The sequence below is a fragment of the Gossypium hirsutum genome, chromosome A08, assembly GCF_007990345.1.
Source record: "Gossypium hirsutum isolate 1008001.06 chromosome A08, Gossypium_hirsutum_v2.1, whole genome shotgun sequence".
NCBI lineage: Eukaryota > Viridiplantae > Streptophyta > Magnoliopsida > Malvales > Malvaceae > Gossypium > Gossypium hirsutum.
Window position 1 is genome coordinate 98,015,523 of NC_053431.1, and position 9,611 is coordinate 98,025,133.

Sequence of the window (9,611 nt, forward strand, 5' to 3'; positions counted from 1 at the left end):
AAATCTTCTTTAATAGGAACTGAATCTAGCATAGTTAGACCTGCTGTAGCTGCAAATACTTTTGAATTAAAACCTAACACTATTCAGATGATACAGCAGTTTGTTCAGTTTGATGGTTTGCAGGAGGAAGATCCCAACGCTCACTTAGCGAGCTTTCTGGAATTTTACGATACATTTAAAATCAATGGCATTTCTGATGATGCCATACGTGTTCAGTTGTTTCCCTTTCCACTGAGAAACAAAGCTAAACAGTGGTTGAACTCGTTACCACGAGGGTCTATCACTACTTGGGAACAAATGACCGAGAAATTTTTACTAAAATAATTTCTGCCGGCTAAAATGGCTAAATTACGTAATGATATCTCTTCTATTGTGCAGATGGATTTAGAAACACTTTACGATTCATGGGAGAGATACAAGGACATACTGAGAAGGTGCCCTCACCATGGGTTACCGCTTTGGCTTCAAGTACAAACATTCCACAATGGCCTGAATCCCTCCACTCAACAAATGGTTGACGCAGCTGCTGGCGAAACCATCAACAATAAAACACCGGAAGATGCCTATGAATTTATAGAGGAGATGTCACTGAATAACTATCAGTGGCAAGTTATGAGGACAAAGCCAACAAAAACAGCCGGCGTTTATAACATCGACTCAGTCACCATGCTCTCTAACCAAGTAGAACTTCTCAATAAAAATATTGATAGTTTACTTGGTTCTACACAGGTACATCGAGTAATGAGCTGTGACTCAAGTGGCGGAGTTGTGCATACAGAATACCAATCCTTCAATCCTACAACTAAAGAAGAACAAGTCAACTATATGGGTAGCAATAACTTCCGATCTCAAAATAACCCATACAGTAATACTTATAATGCAGGTTGGAGGAACCACCCAAATTTCTCCTGGGGTGGTCAAGGGAATTAAAAGCCACAAAATCCTTAGGGTTTTCAACAGCCACCTTATCAACAAGAGAAGAAACCAAACCTTGAAGAGATGCTTTCTAAATTCATCTTGGTGTCAGAAACCCGTTTCCAAAATACTGAGATAGCACTTAAGAATCAACAAGCACCGATCCAAGGACTTGAAACTCAGATAGGCCAGCTATCCAAACTAATCTCCGAACGACCACAAGGTAGCTTACCAAGTAATACTGAACCTAATCCGAGGGAACACCTCAATGCAATTAGTACTCAAAATAAGGAAAGATTCATTGCACCAAAGCCAGGATTACAGCAAGACAACGCGATGAACAAAAGACGAGAAGAGGTTAACGATAATGATCCTAAATAGGTAAGTACAAATCATGAACCTCGTGTGCCATATCCTAAAGCGATGATGAAAGACAGAACAGAAAAACAATTCAGTAAGTTTGTGAAACTCTTAAAGAAATTACTTATTAACTTACCCTTTATTGAAGTTCTGTTGCAGATGCCCAACTCAATGAAATTCTTAAAGGAACTTCTGAGAAATAAAAGAAAATTAGACGCTACATCGTATGTGGAACTCAATGCAGTATGCTCAGCTATTCTAAAGAATAAGCTACCTAACAAATTGAAAGATCCAGGGAGTTTTACAATTCCTTGCTTAATTGGTAGTTTATCTGTGAATAATGCTTTAGTTAATCTAGGGGCAAGTATAAATGTTATGCCGTATAAAATTTTTAAACGACTAGGTCTCGGTAAACCCAAACAGACTAGGATGAGCATACAATTTGTTGACAAAATAGTTAGATTTTCTAAAGCTATTATTGAAGATGTTCTCGTTAAAATTGATAAATTTATTTACCCAGTAGACTTTGTCATCTTAGAAATGGATGAGGATAACGAGGTACCTTTAATTTTAGGACGACCATTTTTAGCAACTGCCAGAACCATTATTAATGTAGGCACAGGAGAGCTAACACTTCATGCAGGAGACGACGCAGTAACACTCCAAGCACACAATTCAGTCAAAACTTCTAAGACTTAAGACAACGCTATGAAACTTGTCGATGATAAAACTAATATTCAATCGTCCTTGCAGGAACCTCCTCGAACCAAAACAATGGAGACAGTGCACTATTATCAAGTAGTGAAAAGACACCCATGAGGAACGAACACTTCAAATAGAGGAGCTAGATGAATGGCGAGCACACAAACCGAGAACACATGATAAATCGAAACTACGCCAAAACAAGCCCGATACCTCTCCTAATCAACTTAAGGTTGGCGATAAAGTCTTACTAGATGCCGCAGATCCCCACATTGTCACTACCACACCAAATGAGGAAATCCCTCTTACGCTACTCAGTATTTTTCCATTCGGTACGGTAGAGGTGATTCATCCCAAATTCGGCACTTTTAAGGTAAACAACACCCGATTAAAACCTTATTTTAAGATTAACAGCAGGAATGAGGAGTATGAACTCCTCAAACCACCATGATCATTCAACGGAGAGGTAAGTCGAGCTTAGACTATAAATAAGCGCTTCTTGGGAGGCAACCCAAGCACTAACATATTTTTAATTTCTAACACTTTGATTCATTAATTAAATCTTTGAATTGCAAAGTTTTTCAGCACACACGGCCAGGCACACGGGCGTGCCTAAAGCCATGGCCGAACAGGGGAAGAGACACGGCTGTACGATACGGCAGTGTAGAAGCCGGACATGATTTCCCCAAAACATAGGGTGCGATAAATCTCCACGGTCGTGCTACATGGTCGTGGGTGAACTTGATAGGAGACCACGGGCGTGAGGATGGAAAACCACGGGCATGCCAGGGACAAGGCTTGATTCTGTTTCTTCGACACGGGCGTGAGGCATGCCCGTGACGTTCAGCCATGTACAACAATACACGAGCGTGCTACCATAACACACGGGCGTAGGAGAAGCAAACAAAGCTAGGCACGGCCGTGCGACATGGCCGTGTCTGACACACGCCCAAGACACACGGGCGTGGGAAATTAGCCGGGGACGACCTAAATCGCAAAATTTGAAAAACACAGGCTCACCCTCAAAGTACACGGGCGTGGCCCTAGGCCGTGTGAACCTCCCCTATATAAGCAAACCACTGTTCATCTTCTTCCCCTTTTCAAAACCTTAACTGAAATCTACCCTTCCCCCTTCCCTAATCCCTATTCCGGCCACCATTCCCCAGATTCTCACTTCCCCAACCCCCAAAACACCCTTAAATCCACTCCCCTTGCATTAATCCCCACTTTTCCCTCTCTATACCCTCCGTTTTTCCTCCACACGGCTATATCCCCGTGTCACACACCCATGCTCGCCACCAACATGCCCGTGAATCGCCCTATAGCAGCCTTTAGTTGACTTTCTTAACCTTATTTCTCCAATTTGTGTTGCTACATTAGTATTCTACATGCTTTACATAGATATTGTTACTATTACAAATATGTTTTAGATAAGTTAGGAATTTGCTTTATAATTTTCTATATTTGAATTGTTTAAGATACTAAATAGCATATACTAATTTTAGGCCTCTTGCTTAACTACTGATGTATCTTGGATTCTATCAATGCTCATGTATTTTCAGGAATATTATGTCATCATCGAGAGGCAAGAAGGCCGCGGTCCCATCCTCAAAGAGATGTAGGGGCCCAGGTTCTTCCTCGATACGTGCTACAACTGAAGTTTGACACTTGTTCCTTGAATTTTCGTAAGCTTCGCAGGAAGAGCTATTTCAGATACTACGCGTACGACCCCTCACTATAGGTCGCTGCATTGACTGGGCTGCCCTAGAGTATGTTCAGCTAGCTGATGCCATCCGTGCCTTCCTATCCACAGACCCATAGGAACATTTCTTCGCTATTACTGAGCCCACTTATTTAGAGCTAACTTTAGAATTATGCTCTACTTTTCATTTAGAGGTGGTGATGACAAACAATGACGACCCAGGCACCATTCACTTCTGATCAGGCGTCTAGTTTGTGCGATGAATGTCCCAGAGTTTGGAGTCGCTCTGGGACTTTACACCGATGAGTTTGTGGAGAAGGAAGACATGAATGCACTACCATGAAATATCCATATTTCTCCCTCCTTGTGCTGGAAAGCTTTGGCACCACTCTCTTCCACCTACGACCCCAGCCGCTCGAAAGCCTCAACTCTTGCTCCTTCTCTACGCTATCTCCATGCCATATTGGCACACACCTTGACCGGGAGGAGAGAAAGCACCAGCGTCGTCAACACCCACGACGCCTACTATTTATGGTGCATGGCGAATGCACACGTGACTGACTTGGCATACTTCATTGCTTTCACCATTTGCCATTAGACCGAGCTGCATAAGAAGGGAGTGATCTCCATCGGCCCCTACGTTACGCGCCTTGCTAGACACTTCGACCTCCTCAACACCATGGCCCAGTCATCAGCACTTACACTGATAGGTCAGATGTCCCCATAGGGCATCACGACTATGTTACACATGAGGATGATCGAGCGCCAATGTGGGACCGATCCTCCTCAGTACCGTCTCTCTCATGCCATTGACGAGGAGGATCTTGAGGACATTCTTGATGATGTTCCCCCACAGTATGAGGAGCCTTCCACCGCGCCACCTAGGGAACGACCAGTTCATGCGGCTGCTTCATTGGCACACCTTTCTGACCGACTCGCTCACTTCGAGCAGTATTGCACTACACAGTTCGAGATGATTCATGAGCGAGATCAGTGACGTTATAGACAGATGGGCGACATGCAGGCCATGATGCAGCAGCTGTGCCAACACTTTCATATCTCCACTCCAACGCCCCCACTTGAGGGCCCCACTGACGAGGATCATTGAATCATCCTATCTTTTTATTCTTATTTTATTTATTTATTTATTTATTTTATTATTTTATTTTGAAAGACATATCTATATTAGTAAATTTTACTTTTTCATTTTCTGGTATTTCTAACAAGTAATCCCACTACGCTCTCTTCCACACCAACTCTTAACAAGCTCTTCATGATTCTACAGACTTCCAAGAAAAGCTGCTAGGAATATTTTACAGAATGAGAAAACAAATGGGAAACAATACCTCACGAGTGTCATGTTCAACGCCCCAATTTCTTTATCTAGCCAAGAACAATGGCAGCTACTACTTTCCTTAAACACTCCAGCCTCAGAATCAAGCTCAGCATCCATATAACAGGCAGTTTCACCTCCTTTCCTCTTATGATTTTCTTTATTTTGAATAATCTATCTTTGTAAATTGAGGGCAATGTACATCTTAAGTGTGGGGGGGTGAACATGAAACCTAACTTTTTGCATTATTCTCAAATCCCTGAATTTGGTCTTGTGCTTAAGTGATTTTCTCATAATATTGATAGAATGAATTCTGATTGATCTATAATTATTGTTGATATGTCATGAATTAGACCAAGGGAATTATGCATGATTATTTAATTATAGGAACTTAAAGAATCGAGCATGATAAGTTGATATTTTGAGAAATAAAATTTTTAGACTATTTTCCTAAATTGAGGTATTATCTTGAAATCTTAAGTATACAGGAATGACATCAAAAACCCAAATTTTTGGTGAGATTTTTTAGCCTTTTGAGCATATAGCTTTCTTTCTTGCTCACTTATTTTGTGGTTTGAGTGTGTCAACATTGAACTGTTATTCTAAAACTTGCTTCGATTATACATGTCGAGATCACACGTATGATTTGGTACACTGAGATGATAAAAGCACTTAGGATTTAACCTATTTACTCCATAAAAAGCCTTCCCACATAATTAAACCCTTAGTGAACCCCCTTTGAGCCTACTAACCTTTTTTATTGATTAACCTTCATCATTAACCCATTAACCTATTATTGTTGAAATCTTTTTACTTAATTTACTGTTTCTTTTATCTAGATTAAATTTAATACTGTTACCTCACTATGCTCAACATTTTTTGCTACTGAATCATGAAGTATGATATCTATATTGTATTGACTTGATTTGTTCTTAAAAAAAAACTCAGTATTATTATTGTAATTCTCAACAAGCTAAAGTTGTCATGAACTCATGTAAAATAGTTCTAGATATTTGTTTGTGGTTCAGTAATTAAGTTTTTTATAGTAGGGTAATATATTGAAATTATCTCGATTCTAACCCTTGTCTCTTCAGCTTGTATCCATACCTGTAACTTAAACCCCATTACAACCATGCAAAGACCTTTTGATTAGTGTATCATATCATTTACAAGTGGTGAAGATTTTATTTTCATGGAAGCCTATGGTAATAACTTTTCATATTAGACAATCGAGTGCTTAATCATGAACCTTAAACACTTTGAGTGATTTGAGTGAATCTTTAGTGAGGATGTCATCTCTTGTATATTTAGGACTAAAGTTAATTACTTGGAGGAAGGAGATTTAGATTGTTTGAGGTTTTTAAAGCCACTATAGTTAAATTCACGCTGTATGATTTTCCGTGGAATAATTTGTAACATTATCAGTAATGCTTATGCGATTGAAAGGAATGAATTCTAGCAGTAAATGAGAATTTTACTTGAGGACAAGCAAACACTTAAGTGTGGGGGTATTTGATAAATGCCAAATTATACATATTTATACCCCAAATACTTAGCATATTTATGGATGTTTATTATTAGATTTGTGGATTTTGGTGCTCTTAATCCGATTATTTCATGTTTTGTACTCAGAAGAGCACCAAGAGTCAAAAGGAGCCAAAAATGAGAAAAAAAGGGGACAAAATGGACCAAATCGAGAAGATAAAACGGCCTAAGCCTTGCCACACGGGCATCTCACACTCCCATGGCCTTCGAGGGTGTTAACCAAGGTTTTAACGATTCACATGGCCTGGCTATTGAGCCCACACATCCGTGTGTAATTTAACGGATTAAACACAGCCTGGCAATCATGTCACACAGCCGTGGCACACGGGCGTGTCCCTTTTTAAAAGAGTTGTATTTTACACGGAAAAGGATACTTAGGGAGGAAGAAAGCTAATCCAAAGCCTATATAAACACCCTAAGTGTGACCTAATGAGGGGGCCTCTTCCAGAACTTTTCTGGAATACAGAACCACACGCCAGGAATTACTTGAAGGAAGCCAGATGATCCATCCCAAAAGCCGGAACTACTCCAAGACTGAAGATCTCTCTTAGAATTCCTTTAGGGGTTTTAGAGTTTTCTTCATGTTTTGTTATTTTTATACTTTTGAGATGTACTCTTATTTTATTATGAACTAAACCCCTTAGATACCTAAGGGGGATAAAACCTATGATGGATCTTGTTATTATTATCTGAACTGTATGATAAATACTTGATTTGTTCTTAATTATGTGTTCTTAATGCTTGAGTTAATATTCCGGGTATTAATTCAATATTTGATGTGCTTATGCAGAGGAGGAGTAGACCCTACCTAAGAGTAGATTTGGCATAATTAAGCGGAGTTGATCGAACGCCTAGAAATAGGGTTACGAGATTTTGCCAGATTAGGGTGAAACCTAATATGGGAGTCCATAGAGTGATTTACTGCTTCCCTAGGGGTTTTAATTAAGAAAGAAATTTTGATTAATTCAACTGAGGGTTAGACGTTATTAGTCTCTAAAGGGATAATAACATAGGTTAGGGAATCTCACGGATCAAGTCAAGTGAATAAATTGTCTGGTTCAGAGTCAAATAACAAGTGAAATCTAGGTGGATTCCTCCTTGGGTGTCGTTTTTATCAATTGCTTTTCTTCAAGCCTTTTTTTTCCAAATCTTCTTTTTGCTTTAATTAAATTAGTTAATTAGTTTAGATAATTAGTTTAATAAACAAACCCTTTTATTCTTAGGCTAGATAATAAAAAGATAGTTATTACTAGTACTTTTGGTTCCCTTGGGTACGATATCCCAATCTTGCCATTACTATACTGTTGTTTGATAGGTGCGTTTGCCTTTTCGTTGTGATAATAGTTAGTCTAGGTTTGATCTTCATTATAAATATTTATTACTTGTTACGAATCACGCGATCATAGAGCCTGCGCTATTCGCGCTCGCGAAGAAGCGTCATCTCCAAATGTTATCACCTGTGCTTTCACTTTCTATGATACTAATGCGATTGCATTGACAGATCCAAGATCAACTCATTGTTATATATGTATGAATTTAGTATCTAGTAAGACTTTGTTTGTAGAGTATATCGAATTTGTGATTAGAGTATTGAACCCCTTAGGCAAATGTGTTTTGGTTGACAAAGTTTACAAGAATTGTCTATTAATGAATTAGGATTTTTGTTTTCTGGGTAATCTGATGTTCTTACCATTCGATGAATTTGATGTGACTTTGGGTATGGATTGGCTAACGACGCATGATGCTATAGTGAATTGTAGACGAAAGACGATTGAACTGAAATGTCCAAATAATGAGATTATTAGAATTTAATATGATGATCTGAATAGTTTGCTAGTTGTGATCTCATCTATGTTATCTTAGGAGTTTGTGAGAAATGGCTGTGAAGCTTATCTTGCTTATGTACTTGATACGAAAGTGACAGAAACAAAGATTGAATTAGTACCAGTTGTGTGTAAGTATCCAGATGTATTTCCCAAAGAGTTACCGAGTTTACCACCTATCAGAAAGGTTGAGTTTGGTATTGAATTAGTACTGAGAACAACGCCTATATCGATAGCTCCGTATAAAATGGCTCCAATAGAGTTAAAAGAATTGAAAGCTCAGTTACAAGATTTGACAAATAGAGGTTTTGCTAGACCGAGTTTCTCTTCCTGGGGTGCACTAGTGTTATTTGTGAAAAAAAAAGATGGCATGGTGAGAATGTGTATAGGCTACCAACAGCTCAACAAAGTGATTACCAAGAATAAATACCCTTTTCCACGAATAGATGACTTGTTTGATCAGTTAAAAAGGGAAACAGTGTTTTTAAAAATTGACTGGAGATCGGGTTATTAGTAGTTGTGAGTTAAAGACTCAGATGTGCCAAAGACTGCATTTTGAACAAGGTACGGACACTACGAATTTCTTATTATGCCTTTTGGACTAACAAATGCACCTGCTATTTTTATGGACTTGATGAACCGGATTTTCAAGCCGTACTTAGACCAATTTGTAGTTGTGTTTATTGATGACATTTTGATTTACTCTCGTGATAAATTTGAGCATGCCGAGCATTTGAGAATCGTGTTACAAACTTTGAGAGATAAACAGTTGTTTGTAAAGTTTAGCAAATGTGAGTTTTCCTACAAGAGATAGATTTTCTGGGACATATAGCTTCAACTACAGGTATCTAAGTTAACCCGAGCAAAATTTCTACGATTATAGATTGGAAGCCTCAGAAAAATGATATCGGTTTAATACCGAACCACTTCTAAAGTATGTTTATGTCCTCGTAGGCCCTTATAAGGGACAATGTGATTGTGTTGAATGATTTATGAGAATGAATGTTTTATGGTTGATAAATGTATGCTATACGTTGTGTATTGGTCAGTAATACCTTGTAACCCTACTCTGACGAGAGAGACGAGCTAGGGATGTTACAGTGGAGGTATGATCTATTAATTATTTTACAGGGTTACTCCATAGATCAACTTTTTGGGAAGAACCTAAACCCTAGGCTTGATGACCTTAGGAAGTCATTAAGGTAGGAATTAACCCAAAATTGGTATGGCC

The 9,611-nt window shown here is 38.9% G+C and overlaps 1 non-coding gene across 1 annotated transcript; it reads right to left on the bottom strand.

Annotated features, from left to right (window-relative positions):
• Window positions 1-345: 345 nt before the first annotated feature.
• LOC121205404 (small nucleolar RNA R71) lies at window positions 346-452 on the bottom strand. The gene has a single exon (XR_005900482.1). It is a non-coding gene; the product is annotated as a small nucleolar RNA R71 (small nucleolar RNA).
• Between the last annotated feature and the right edge of the window lie 9,159 nt (window positions 453-9,611).